This window comes from Dama dama, chromosome 18 (assembly GCF_033118175.1).
Source record: "Dama dama isolate Ldn47 chromosome 18, ASM3311817v1, whole genome shotgun sequence".
NCBI classification, from domain to species: domain Eukaryota; kingdom Metazoa; phylum Chordata; class Mammalia; order Artiodactyla; family Cervidae; genus Dama; species Dama dama.
This window is the reverse complement of record NC_083698.1, coordinates 40151430-40166946: the sequence shown is the minus strand read 5'-3', so window position 1 is coordinate 40166946 and position 15517 is coordinate 40151430. Positions and strand designations below refer to the sequence as shown.

General features: G+C 36.3%; 1 protein-coding gene across 3 annotated transcripts in view; it reads right to left on the bottom strand.

The window, feature by feature from the left end:
* MAGI2 (membrane associated guanylate kinase, WW and PDZ domain containing 2) overlaps positions 1 to 15517 on the bottom strand; it is a 1418975-nt gene that overhangs the window by 854134 nt on the left and 549324 nt on the right. The window lies entirely within an intron of this gene.

Below are 15517 nucleotides of genomic sequence, written 5' to 3'. Positions count from 1 at the left end.
ATGTATTCCTCCATGATTGACTAATCAAGGCTTAATTCCATACTCCTTGCTTTTTTCATTGTGTTCAGTTATGTATATGTATATTTCACCTATGTATACATGCACATAAATATTTTAAAATTCTATTCATTTCTGAGTTTTATAAAAATTGTTTCACACAGTAGGAAGTCTTCTGATACTGTTTATTTATTAATTTATTTTTCATTAAATACAGTGTCTGAGATTCATTCAGGTTGATATATACAGTTAGAGTCCATCTTCTTGTTTGCTTCTAGTCCTTTGCTATTGTAAAAAATGTAACTATAAATGCTCTTGTGCCTGCCTGTTGGTACAGATGTGCAAACTTCTCTGTGACCTGTTATCTGTGCATTTTGTACTAAAGTAAGAAAATATTTTCAAATTGTTCAAACCAATGTATGCTCTAACAAGTAGTGTTTGAATGCTAATTGCTTGGAATCTTTACAAACACTTTATATTGGCATATTTTAAAAAATCTTGCCAATATAGTTAGGGTAAAATGTTCACATTCTTGAAGTCTTACTTTGCATTCTTCTTATTACCAATGAAACTTAGCATCTTTTCATATATATACTCATTTCCTAGCTGTGTTTTCCTTCAGTTTAAGGCTCATTCATTTATTTTACCTATATTGCAATTAGGTTGTTTGCTTTTTTCCTTTTACTTTTGTAGTTTGTTATTACCTGCAGGTTTTACATTATTATTATTACATTTTATATTATTAGTATGATTTTGTCAGCTACTATGTGTGGTGAATTTCTTCTCCTGTTTTCTAATAATGCTTTTTATTTCTATGAAAAATAATTCTTTTTTTTTTTATCTTTTTTTTTTTTTTTTATTAGTTGGAGGCTAATTACTTCACAACATTTCAGGGAGTTTTGTCATACATTGATATGAATCAGCCATGGATTTACACGCATTCCCCATCCCGATCCTCCCTCCCACCTCCCTCTCCACCCGATTCCTCTGGGTCTTCCCAGTGCACCAGGCCGGAGCACTTGTCTCGTGCATCCCACCTGGGCTGGTGATCTGTTTCACCATAGATAGTATACATGCTGTTCTTTTGAAATATCCCACCCTCACATTCTCCCACAGAGTCCAAAAGTCTGTTCTGTATTTCTGTGTCTCTTTTTCTGTTTTGCATATAGGGTTATCGTTACCATCTTTCTAAATTCCATATATATGTGTTAGTATGCTGTAATGTTCTTTATCTTTCTGGCTTACTTCACTCTGTATAATGGGCTCCAGCTTCATCCATCTCATTAGGACTGGTTCAAATGAATTCTTTTTCATGGCTGAGTAATATTCCATGGTGTATATGTACCATAGCTTCCTTATCCATTCATCTGCTGATGGGCATCTAGGTTGCTTCCATGTCCTGGCTATTATAAACAGTGCTGCGATGAACATTGGGGTGCACGTGTCCCTTTCAGATCTGGTTTCCTCAGTGTGTATGCCCAGAAGTAGGATTGCTGGGTCATATGGCAGTTCTATTTCCAGTTTTTTAAGAAATCTCCACACTGTTTTCCATAGCGGCTGTACTAGTTTGCATTCCCACCAACAGTGTAAGAGGGTTCCCTTTTCTCCACACCCTCTCCAGAATTTATTGCTTGTAGACTTTTGGATAGCAGCCATCCTGACTGGCGTGTAATGGTACCTCATTGTGGTTTTGATTTGCATTTCTCTAATAATGAGTGATGTTGAGCATCTTTTCATGTGTTTGTTAGCCATCTGTATGTCTTCTTTGGAGAAATGTCTGTTTAGTTCTTTGGCCCATTTTTTGATTGGGTCATTTATTTGAAAAATAATTCTTAAATTTTATATATTTGGTTTTGTTAATATATTCTTTTATGGTTATCTTTTCTGTATCTTGTTTGTGAAATGTTTCCATACACCAAAATCATAGAGATAATCTTCTATATATTATTCTAAGAATTCATACTATTTGTCTGTCTCTCTTAAGAATTTGAGTCACCAGGAATTGATGTTCGCATATGGCATAAAGAAGAAAGATTTTATTTTGTTACCATACGTACAGTCACTTGCCTTAACACTATTTACTAAAGAGTACATTCTTTTCAAACTAATCTGCAAAGCTACTTCTGTCAAATATTACATTTCCCTGTATGTGTAAGAAATTTGTTCAATTTGTGCTCTGAGAGTTTGGAGAATCTAAATGGATGGGATTTGCTTACTTAAGTCTTTTAATGCAATTTTGGATATGTAAAGAACACTTAGCTGTAATTTGGGAAGGAATAATGGCTAGAGAGTTCGATAACCCTGCTTAAGAGATTAAAGGCATTCACTGTTAGCAAATGGTAACTTGAAAAGATAATGACATTAACTTGGATCCACAGCCAGTCTCAAGGAAATTGAGAGACAAAGCCTAGAGAAAACTACTCTGGAGGCAAGACTGGTGGGCTTTTGGAACAGTGATGTGTAATATTCAATCCAAAGTTGTCTGAGTTTTATGTTCAGTTTTCAGAGCCTTCAGGAAATATCATACATACACTACTGCCTTGTAATTTGGGCGGTTTCCAGTGAGGAGCAAAGCAATGCTTGAGAAAACGACAGTCATTTTAGATAGGAAGCTGTAGAGCAGATATCAAAAATTCAGAAGGAGCAGGATACTAAATCAAGAAATGTAAAGGTAATATAAACTTATTCCTTGGAAACAATGAAGGAAGGAGGGATGGCTGATAGAAAGTTTTTACTTCAATGTAGGTCCAGATGATTTTAATGAACTCTTAAAGAAAAAGCTATGTTGCTTTCCAAACTACAGTCTTATCACTCTTGTAGTTTAGAAGCTCCTTCATGGAAAGTTTTGTGAGGTTTCTGTTCTGTTCTTTTGTTTTGAACTATAAAATTAAGTATACATTTCTTGAGCTTCCCTGGTAGCTCAGCAGTAAAGAATCTGCCTGCAATGCAGAAGACATAGAAATGCAGGTTTGATCCTGTGATCAGAAAGATCCCCTGTAGAGGGCATGGCAATCACTCCAGTATTCTTGCCTAGAGAATCCCACAGACAGAGGAACCTGACGAGTTACAGTCCATAGGGTCACAAAGAATCAGACACGACTGAAGCGACTTGGCATGCATGCACACATTCCTTAGCTCAGCACTCAGAACTGAACTGAAACTGGGACTCTACTTCTCCCCTCTAGTCTCTTTTCTTAAGTAACTCTGAAATATTTGGGTACCTTAAGCAAGCCAGGTACTTTCAAGGCAACTTGTCTCTGACAGTTTGTTCCCTGTGCATAGTATGCAGCCATGATAAGAATGGGATAATAAGGACAGTGAAAGTTTATGCTTGTCAATGTAGAATCTGTGATCATGTCTAACTTCCACAGTCCCTCACTGTTGCCAGTAGCCACAAAGGAGGACTCAGTCTGTCTAGCATATCACAGTCTAGGACTGAAAAGAAACACACTTCAACATTATTGCATGAGCATAAGTATGTGAGGTTTTAGGGTCAACCATTGGGTAATGGCTGATAAAAGCATTTCAGGCAAGATAAGCAAATTTACTGATAAGAGAAACATCTACTCATGATGTGATGATCTGTCTGTATCACTCACTAATTTAGAGTTTCTATCAAAAACAAGATAGAAATATAGTCAGCAGCTGGGATGCCTCATTGAAAATTCAACCACAGTATTTTTGGGAGATTAAACTGTTAGATGAATTTAGTGAAAGAAAAAAAATAAATTTGTTTACAAAATCTAATAATACCATTCTATTTAAAAAACCTTCCCAAATTTGCTCCATGGAAACCATCTATACACTAGAAGAAGAAATACAACAGAGATTTTAAAATTTTAGTCAAATTGTATATTTATATATTTAATACACTCAGACTTTTTTTTTTTAAAAGTGAGTTACTAAAGTCTAGTTCAGTTCAGTTCAGCTGCTCAGTAATGTCCGACTCTTTGCGACCCCACGCACTGCAGCACGCCAGGCCTCCCTGACCATCATCAACTCCCAGAGTTTACTTAAACTCACGTCCATTGAGTCAGTGGTGCCATCCAACCATCTCATCCTACGTCGTCCCCTTCTTCTCCTGCCTTCAATCTTTCCCAGCATCAGGGTCTTTTCAAATGAGTCAGCTCTTCACAGCAGGTGGCCAAAGTATTGGCGTTTCAGCTTCAACATCAGTTCTTCCAATGAATATTCAGGACTGACTTCCTCCAGGATGGACTGGTTGATTCTCTCTGCAGTCCAAGGGACTCTCAAGAGTCTTCTCCAACACCATAGTTCAAAATCATCAATTCTTCAGTGCTCAGCTTTCTTTATAGTCCCATATATGACTACGGGAAAAAACACAGCTTTGACTAGATAGACCTTTGTTGGCAAAATAATGTCTCTGCTTTTTACTATGCTGTCTAGGTAAGTCATAACTTTTCTTCCAAGGAGCAAGTGTCTTTTAATTTCATGGCTGCAGTCACCATCTTCAGTGATTTTGGAGCCCCCAAAATAAAGTCTGTCACTGCTTCCACTGTTTCCCCATCTATCTGCATGAAGTGATGGAACCAGATGCCATGATCTTAGTTTTCTGAAAGTTGAGTTTTAAGCCAACATTTTCACTCTCCTCTTTCACTTTCATCAAGAGGCTCTTTAAGTTCTTTGCTTTCAGCCATAAGTGTGGTGTCATCTGCATATCTAAGGTTATTGATATATCTCCCGGCAATCTTGATTCCAGCTTGTGCTTCTTCCAGCCCAGCATTTCTCATGATGTACTATGCATATAAGTTAAATAAGCAGGGTGACAATATACAGCCTTGACGTACTCCTTTCCCAATGTGGAACCAGTCTGTTGTTCCATGTCCAGTTCTAACTGTTGCTTCTTGACCTGCATATAGATTTCTCAGGAAGCAGGTCAGGTAGTCTGGTATTCCCATCTCTTGAAGAATGTTCCACAGTTTATTGTGATCCACACAGTCAAAGGCTTTGGCGTAGTCAATAAAGCAGAAGTAGATGCTTTTCTGGAACTCTCTTGCTTTTTCGATGATGCAATGGATGTTGGCAATATGATCTTTGGTTCCTCTGCCTTTTCTAAATCCAGCTTCAATTTTTGGAAGTTCATGGTCCACGTACTGTTAAAGACTAGCTTGGAGAATTTTGAGCATTACTTTGCTAGTGTGTGACATGACTGCATTTTTGCAGTAGTTTGAGCATTCTTTAGCATTGCCTTTCTTTGGGATTGGAATGAAAACTGACCTTTTCCAGTCCTGTGGCCACTGCTGAGTTTTCCAAATTTGCTGGCATACTGAGTGTAGCACTTTCACAGTGTCATCTTTTAGGATTTGAAATAGCTCAACTGGAATTCCATCACCTCCACTAGCTTTTTTCATAGTGACACTTTCTAAGGTCCACTTGACTTCGCATTCCAGAATGTCTGGCTCTAGGTGAGTGATCAAACCATTGTGATTATCTGAGTCATGAAGACATTTTAAAAATAGTTCTTCTGTGTATTCTTACCACCTCTTATTAATATTTTCTGCTTCTGTTAGATCCATACCATTTCTGTCCTTTATTGTGCCTATCCTTGCATGAAAAAGTGCTTTGGTATCCCTAATTTTCTTGAAGAGATCTCTAGTTTTTCCCATTCTGTTGTTTTCCTCTATTTCTTTGCATTGATCACTGAGGAAGTCTTTCTTATCTCTCCTTGCTATTCTTGTGTATTCAAATGGGTATATCTTTCCTTGTCTCCTTTGCCTTTGGCTTCTTTTCTTTTCTTTCTTCTCATACTAAAGTCTATCTGTAAATATTAAGACATTAACAATGTATTTTATAAGATAAATTACAAGTATGACCAATGGGGATTCCCTGTTTTATAACAGGTAAGGAGAGATTTTAAATTTTAAGGATATAAAATGTGTAGTTACAAAAGATCATAAATACATGTATACAGATATTCTTTGATTGATTACAATGCAACCACTTTACGTATCATAAAAGTATGAAGTATTGAATGTTGAGTTTGTAAAAGAGCCGTTATACTTGGTTGATAGGTAGATTCCTTAGTAAAGTCTTTCTCAGTCCTTGAAGGCCAGGTTAATTACTTTTTCCCTCTGGATTATCATATTGTTATCTATAGCTTTTCTGTAGAACTCTTGTATCAACTTCTCTCACAGTGATAGGAACAAAGCAAATACTGCTTGTTGAATAAATGAACTAGCACAAAGCCCGTGCTTAAACTGAGAAGTAAAAATCTCAAATTAAAAGCAACAACAGCACTTACACCCTAGTTAGAACGCTCATCATCATTTCTATTTAATGCATAACATGAAGCTGTGGACTGAATTAACAGGATCTCTCAGGGAACAAAAAGGAGCAGAGGAGGAAGACAGGAATGAGGAAGGAAAGAAGGCAAGAAAGAAGAAGGTGAGGAAGGAAGGGACAGACAAGGAAAAGACAAAGGGAGTGAAACAGTAAAGAGAGGAAAATAGGTTTTTGGAGGGTCAGAATATTAATGGAATGGTTTATCTTTTAAAATTATCTGGAAATTCAGCGGAGGGAATTATTTCTGAATGAAAATTAACATACTTCAATGAAGAAACCTTAAATATTAATAACTGTCTTAGGTAGATCATGTTAGTTTTTTACACTTAGTAAAAGTGATGTTATATTAATTAAACCAGCAGCATTCTGATACAGGTGGTCCTTGGGTCATACTCTGAAAAACGTTGGATTAAGAAATTAGTGTTAGGAGCTCAAATCTTGTGCTCAGTGCAGCCTAGCGGGGTGGGATGGGATGGGAGGTGGGAGGGAGGTAAAAAAGGAGAGGAATTATATGTGTCCATGGCTGATTCTTGTTGATATATGGCAGAAACTAACACAATATTGTAAAGCAATTATCCTCCAGTTAAAAATAAATAAATTTTTTTAAAAAATGAAAACAACTAATGTTATTAATAGAAAAAGAAAAGCAAACAATAGCAACTCCAAACCCTACAGTGTATGAACACGAGATATAAAATAAAAACATTCTGTCATATTGACTCTACCCAGTGTTATAACACACTAAGCTGTGAGAACATTCCCTTAGCTATCCCCTGGGAAGCATGAAGGGAATCTGTTCCTTGGGGATAGAAAAGAAGTGTTCTACTTTCATTTACCCAGTTATCTCAGCCCACAGTGCCTACCTTCTTCACAGCTTAACTCAACTCTATCACAAATAGCAGAAAATCAGACTAATTATGATTAAAACAAGAAACACACCTAAACATTTAAACCAGTATCACTATCAAAAGCCAGCTTTATTCTAGTAGGAGGAACCAACCCCAGTCCATCAAGGTTAAAACTGACGTATAAAGGATGACAAGTGTTAAGTATAAACTTGCTAAAACCAGAGGAAAATATGACTCTAAGCTTCATTTTTGATCCTGATTATTCAAAAAACTTTAAGATCCATCTTCATGGTAAGGAAAGGCTATAGAGAAGTTCAGAAAGTTAGGAGTCAAATCACCCTGGAGCGGACCAACTGTTTGGCCTTGAGCAAATTACTTAATTTCTGTATGTATGGGCAGTGTGCTAAAAAACAAAGACAACACTTTGTTGACAAAGGTCTGTATAGTCAAGGCTATGGTCTTTCCAGTAGTCATGCACAGATGTGAGAGCTGGACAATAAAGAAGGCAGAGTGCCAAAGAATTGATACTTTTGAACTGTGGTGCTGAAGACTATTGAGAGTCTCTTGGAAGGCAAGAAGATCAAACCAGTCAATCTTACAGGAAATCAACCCTGAATACTCATTGGAAGGACTGATGCTGAAGCTGAAGCTTCAATACTTTTGCCACCTGATTTGAAGAACTGACTTATTGGAAAAGACCCTGATGCTGGGAAAGGTTGAAAGCAGAAGGAGAGGGTGACAGAGGATGAGATGGGGGGATAGCATCATTGATTAAATAGACATAAACTTGGGCAAACTCCAGGAGATGGTGAGGGACAGGGAAGCCTGGTGTGCTACAGTCGATGGGGTGGGCAAAGAGTCAGACATGATTAGGCTACTAAACAACAACAACAAAATGTTTGGCTGCTCCTATATGAAATAGTCAAGTGGGATTTTTGTATCACAGGATCATTTTGGAGTGGAAAGTGGAATAATGTATAGATTTTTATTTCTGTTACATAGTAGATTCTCAGTTAAGATGAGTTTCCTGCAATTCAACATCTTCCATTTCTTTTTATATGAGACTATTAACACTGTTGCCTATGATCATATTTACAAATATGCCACAAATTTAAAAAGTTTGGTTAGGTTCTCCTTTCCATAGACAGAGATTTTTTTTTTTTTTTTTAAGATGAACTAGCCCAAATTTTGCTTCAGTCACTTTGGTCTGGATACAGTAGAAAAGCAAGAGGCTGATGGCTGAGAGGACAACGTAATAGCCTATAAGTGAGAGGGAGATGAGTCGAGAGCAACTCATTTTTTCTAGGGACAGTTATTCTTTTTGGATTAAAAAGAATGACTCAAAGAAGTTATGTCTAGCAGAAAAATCTGTTGAATGAAGCAAGTTCAATTGCAAAAATTAATTGTTTAACTATTCTCAAATATCATTATCCCTCTTATGTTTTTTACTACTAACATATGCAAGGATAGCAAAAGTTAACCATTAAGAGAACCCATTTCATGCTTCTGAATTTCACAAAGGATATTCTTTGGTATAAACAAAAGATGAATGGGTTCATATTATCATCAATATTTGCAATATGGAATACCAATTTACCAGACAAAATTATATATATATTTTGAAATCATGCTACTCATATCCTAAGCCTCAGAATTAAGGCTTTTCAACTGAATACAGGAAATGAGTATTCACCACATTGCTTAGGTAAATCAAAAAAATGTTCATTTAATCTGTAAGAATCCACACTTGGTTCAATTTGAACTATACTTTGATTTTACTTGTAAAAGCCTAACAAATATTTTGGCAGGAATTTTGCTTCCGACTGTAGGCTACTGAAATTGAGTTTCACTTCTCAGCAAAATGTGTTCTGTGGACTCAGCAGAAGCATTAACCTTCCATTTTTTTTTTAAAGAAAACAATCAATATCCATAATATGTAGGGAGAGTGGGTCATTCTTCTATCTGTTTTGAAATTTTACATGAGCAAGAAAACTAGGGTCCTGATAAAGGAAAACTTCTACCCACTTTTCTAAAGGGTCAGATTTATAAGAACTTAAAATCCCATTAAAAATCTAAAGTGGGAGAAAGTGGTGAAAAAACCTCTCTTGTAAGCTTTAATTTGGTTGCTATTTGTTTCCAAAACTATGGAAAATAACAGTTTCAATGATCAATTATACTCTCAAAGCAAAGACAAGACACCAGCTGTACCTGAGTTTGCCAGTGAACATTTTTAAACTTTGGAAAATGAGTGTGGATTTGAATGAATAAAATAGTCTGAAAATGGAACCTAATGAACCAATTAAATTATTTCAATTATTTTCAAACTTCAATAAAGATTTTAAAGACTTGATGTGTACACATGTCAAAAAATTTGAATCTTGCCTTCATTTTAAGGTACTTCCAGTTAAAATTCAAGCCTCTGACAATATTTTAAGATTTTATATATATGTACAGACACTTATATACACACACAAATAACGTATTTTTGTTGTTCAGTCACTCAGTCATGTCTGACTTTGTTACTCCATGGACTTCAGCACACCATAATGACAATATGCATAATTATATTTTAGCCTTAAAGATTTATATGTATATACACATTTTATATATAACAAAAAATCAGATTTTACTTTCCAAATTGAAAAAAAATCTTAGAATACATATATGTATACATATACATATATAGAGTTAATAAGTCAATGTAACTATAATATTTTCTGTGAACGACTAAATTTCTAAAAGCAATCAGTTTCTTTTAGTATCTTTTCTTGAAGTCAGAAATTCTTAAGAATGTAAATAGAAATACAAAGCCATTTTATTCTATCTCTTCTAAAGTGTCAATTTAGATACAGCGAGTACAAATTCCCAACTACTGAAACTACAATATTTAACTGCAGCTTAAATAAAAGTGGTGGGAGGCTGAGAGGAGAGAGAAGGCGAGGGGAACACCAGGGTCCGTCTTCTTGAGTTCATATGCTAATTCTGACTCTTAGCATTGTGTGAATAAGCAAGTTACTTAAATCTCTCTAAGTCTCCATTTCCTCATCAGGAAAATGGGAAAAATAATTATCAAAGAGTTGTGGGAATTAGAGAAGCTAAAACTATACTCAGTGTTTACTTGGACTTCCCTAGTGGTTCAGATGTTAAAGAATCCGCCTGCAATGTGGGAGACCCGGGTACGATTTCTGGGTTGGGAAGATCCTTTGGAGAAGGGAATATCTACCTCCACTATTCTTGCTAGAAAACTCCATGGACAGAGGAGCCTGGCAGGCTACAGTCCATGGGATCACAAAGAGTCAGACACGACTGAGTGACTAACACTTTCAGCATTTACTTAGTACCTAGATTATAATGCCATATTAAAGAAAGTGAAAATAAAGGAATAGAGTGAAGATGACACCAATGACCTTCACTGTTAGCTACAATTTAAACTTAAAGAAGCCCAGGGTTTGCTCTTCTCTTTCTATGACTTCCCACCTCTCATAGGTGCTCACTCTAATGTGGTTTAGACCAAGTGCCTCAGTGCACTGTTACTAGGGGCAGGAGACAGTAGTGTTTAAAAGCAGAGGTTAAATCCTACTGTTCTTGAGGCATATTGACCTTGAATTTCTTCTTTCTGGTTTCCTTTTCTTTCTAGAAACTTGACTCACATGACTAGTGTGGTAAGAAAAGCCCCTCGGCATGTTCCTGCTCCTCATACACCTTTTTCCTATCCCCCTCTTCTTCTGGCCCTTTCAGAACTTTTTTTTTTTCCACCAAAAGGCTAGTGGGAACCAACACTGGATGGAGGGGAAAGTAATCAGTACCATCCGCTTTTCTTAGGCCCATCTTCAGTCTAAGAAAATTTATGCAGTTCACACATGGCCCAGCCTAGTTTACCAGGGAAAGCTCCTCATTAGAGGACAGGGCAAACTCTTATTAATAAGTCAAAATATGCCAGGTTCCACTTAGTCCCTGGATACAAATATTACTAACATTAATATTTAATATCCAAACACTGTTCCCCTAATAAAAACACATTAAGACTTTACCCCCAATATAGTTATATGCAAAGTGTGTCCGCCATACTAACTGGTGCAAATCTGCCATCTCTTTGGTATAGCGCTGGTTTGAAGGTTGCTTCTGGCAAGTCATTTGGGAAAAGCATTCCTCTGACACTACTGCCCTCCAGGAAAATGCTGTTTCCTGGTGTAATGCTTCATGGACTCAGCTGGTACGTTCCACTGTGTTCTAGGCACTTTATAAACATTAGAATCTAGGACCCAAAGTGAAAGTGATCTTAAGTTTCACAAGGGCTTTTGTCCAAATGGCCTAGGTTTCTGAATAGCAGGCAGAAAATGATCACATTCATATAACATACATAAGGTGATGTCCAGAATTGTGAATGGATTGTTGTTGTTCAGTCACCCAGTCCTGTCCAACTTTTTGCTACCCCATGGATTGCAGATTCTCAACCCTTCCTGTCCCTCACCATCTACCAAAGTTTGCCCAGGCTCATGTCCCTTTCATTCGTAATGCCTTCCAGCCATCTCATCCTCTGACACCCTCTTCTCCTTCTGCCCTCACTCTTTACCAGCAGCAGGGATTTTTCCAATGAGTCAGCTGTTCGCATCAGATGACCAGAATATTGGACCTTCAGCTTCAGCATCACTCCTTCCAACAAGTATTCAGGGTTGATTTCCCTTAAGATTGACTGGTTTAATCTCGTTGTTGTCCAAGGGACTTACTCTCTGTAAAAGTATTTTATGAGATTTTTTCACTTTATTCTTTGCATTTTATTGTTTGGAATACTATTTCTAATTATCTTATATCAAATTTTAAATTTAATTTTATTGAAGTATAGTTGTTTTTCAGTGCTGTGTTAATTTTTTTTGTACAGCAAAGTGGCTCAGCCATTAAAAAAAAAAATGAAATAACACCATTTGTGGCAACGGATGCAACTAGAGATTATCATGCTGAGTGAAATAAGTCAGAAAGACAATGCAAATATCATGAGATCACTTATATGTGGAATCTAAAATATGACACAAATGACTTTATCTATGAAACAGAAACAGACTCATAGACATAGAGAACAGACTTGTGGTTGACAAAATGGGAGGTAGGCTGGGAGAGGGACTGACTGGGAATTCGGGGTTAGTAGGTGCAAATTGGGCTTCCCAGGTGGTGCCAGTGGTAAAGAACCCACCTGCCAATCCAGGAGACCTAAAAGATGCAGGTTTGATCCAGGGATCAGGAAAATCCCCTGCAGGAGGGCATGGCAACCCACTCCAGTATTCTTGCCTAGAGAATCCTGAAGACAGAGGATCCTGGTGTGCTACAGCCCACAGGGTTGCAAAGAGTTGGACACGACTGAAACTACTTAGCACACATGCACAGCTGCAAACTATTACATATAGAAGGGATGCATAACAAGATCCTACCATTTAGTACAGGAAACAATATTCAATACCCTGTGATAAACCATACTGGAAATGAATATAAAAAGAATGTTTATATATGTATAACTGAAGCTTATACCAGTTTTATGATCAAAAAAATTTAAAAAATCAACATATAAAGTTATATTCCTTGAAATAAGACTCTTCTACCTGCTTCCCTCAGCCCCTTTCTGGCAAGTAAGGTCTAGTCCTGTAAGTCAGCTAGAGAAGAGGTTTCTTTGTCTTCCATCTCATCATCTCCACCTAGGAATCAGTACACAAACCTGTCTCTCCTTCTTTAGAAAAATAAAAATCCCCAAATGAATCTAGACTGGAAGCGTACTGAAGGCTAGTAAAATAGTTGACCATCATAATTATTTGACAAAATTCAAAGACAAAAATTAAATTATACACAAGCAGCACTAATTTTAATAGGCCTGTATCCCTCAGACCCATTCACTCACCTTGTTACTGGGTTCAGTTTCATATTTAGATTTCAGATTCCTGACTTGTTAGGCTTCAATCATATAACTAATTGGCTAATTGTTCCTATTTTGGAGTCAGTCATAAACTTGGTACACTGAGTCTATATTTTCTTATATGCTGTCAATAAAAATGTACCTCAGACTAAATCTCTGAGTTTAATGGCCCACTATTACTGAACTCACTAATTGGTTTGCTCAAGCAGATACAAATCCTCTTATCTTTACCATGATCCTGTGTATATATATATATATATATTTTTTTTTTTCATTTACTCATGATAGAATGCCATGAGAAATTCTCCTAAGCCCTTTCCTGAGTTTACATTAAATGAACCATTCCAGTAAGTCCTGAAATAAAGGAAAATTAATTTCATTTTTCCTTTTTTTTTTTTCCTGAGAACACTAGCTACTCATTATTGGTACTGCTTTATTTTTTAAGTGCTTCAAAGAATCTGTTCAAGAGTTCAATCAAGAATATCTCCAGAGATCAGAAACTGTCCAGAGTTTTTGACATTCACTTTACTTTCTTATTTGAAATCATAGACCTATTTACCTAGCTCTATTTTCCTGTCATTTCTTTGTTTACATGATTCCTAAAAATAAATATCTGTTTAAACAACCACAATTGAATCTGTAAGTTTAAATAACCAATGTATTTGGACCTGAAGAGGACTTGAATTTATTTTTAAGACTCAAGGTTTTATATAAATATTATATATTTAGATTTTATATATATATATATATATATATATGTATGTATATCTTAAATTTCATTTAACCCTGCTTGTTATATAATTGATTCTCTTTCAAGAGGTGTGCCTCTAACATTTTGGGACACAGATGTAAGATTACATTTAGAGATCCACATAACATGATGCAACACCTAAATGTTAAAAGGAGCTGACTGATTGTTCAAGTACTGTGTTAATATTACTCCCTTCATAAATACATCTTTAATAAATACATCTTTAAACCATTCTGAGCCCCTTAGTGTTGTGTGCCATTTTGCCATCCCCAAATCTGTCCACCTTAGACAGCTGCCTATACACACATATATAAACACCTCACTTCACACAACCAATATCTGCCCATACATTCTCTCATCTGCAAGTAACTACACCAGAGAAACTGAACCCAGGAAAGAAGCTTGAGCATATCCTCAAATGGGCTTGGGACTACTTGGTTAGGAATTTTGGAGTATGAGGAGAAGAGAGGGCATGGGCTCCATGTGGGTACTGGGATTTCTGGTTCAGTGCAGAGGCTTCTCTTGGGCTGGTCTAAGGACTGTTTTGCCTTTGCAGTTGGAAAGTGCATCTTCTTCATTATTTATTAATTTCAGTCTTTGATTTACTGTTCTTGATCATTTCCTCACTAACTGGAAAAGTGTTTCCTTAGAATTTTACATACTGCTTATTCTGGGCTTTTTTCCCTTGAACTTTCTTTTATATTCAAGAACCTCTTCTAAATTCACTGCTCATTGTATGTCTCTATTTCAATTTTTATGCATGATTTATATCTTACTATTACACACACAGATAGATACAATTACCATTTACTATTTTCCAGAATAGGTGTTGCATAATGAATTAATATTCAAGCATTTATCTTCTAACCTTCAACATACCATTCACAAACTATCTCATATCAGGATCTTTGGCTATATTTATTGTTTTGTATTTTAAAAAATGATGATTGTCATCCTATCTTCACAAGATTATTATAAGGATAAAATATGATAATATATGAGAAAGTGATAATTGAAAACCATAAAATACCATGTAAATGAATGGAATTGTTGTGGCCAACACTATAAATTTGCCTTAATAACTGAGGAGTATTATTCTTCAATATTACTCATCTATTCCTCACACAAGAAAATTAAAGACACCAAGGGAACATTTCATGCAACGAAACAGTAAGAACCTAACAAAAGCAGAAGATATTAAGAAGAGGTGGCAAGAATGCACAGAATTATTTTAAAAATGTCTTCATGACCCAGATAACCATGATGGTGTGATTACTGATCTAGAATCAGACATCCTGGAAAGTGAAATCAAGTGGGCCTTAGGAAGCATCACTTTGAACAAAGCTAGTGGAGGTGATGGAATTCCAGCTGAGCTATTTCAAATCCTAAAAGATGGCCCTGTAAAAGTGCTACATTCACATGCCAGCAAATCTGGAAAACTCAGCAGTGGCCACAAGACTGGAAAAGGTCAATTTTCATTCCAATCCTAAAGAAAGGCAATGCCAAAGAATGTTCAAACTACTGCACAATTGCCCTCATTTCACATGCTAGCAAAGTAATGGTCAAAATATTCCAAGCTAGGCTTCAACAGTATGTGAACTGTGAACTTCCAGATGTTGAAGCTGGGTTTAGAAAAGGCAGAGGAACCAGAGATCAAATTACCAATATCAGCTGGATAATAGAAAAAGCAAGAGAATGCCAGAAAAACACCTACTTCTG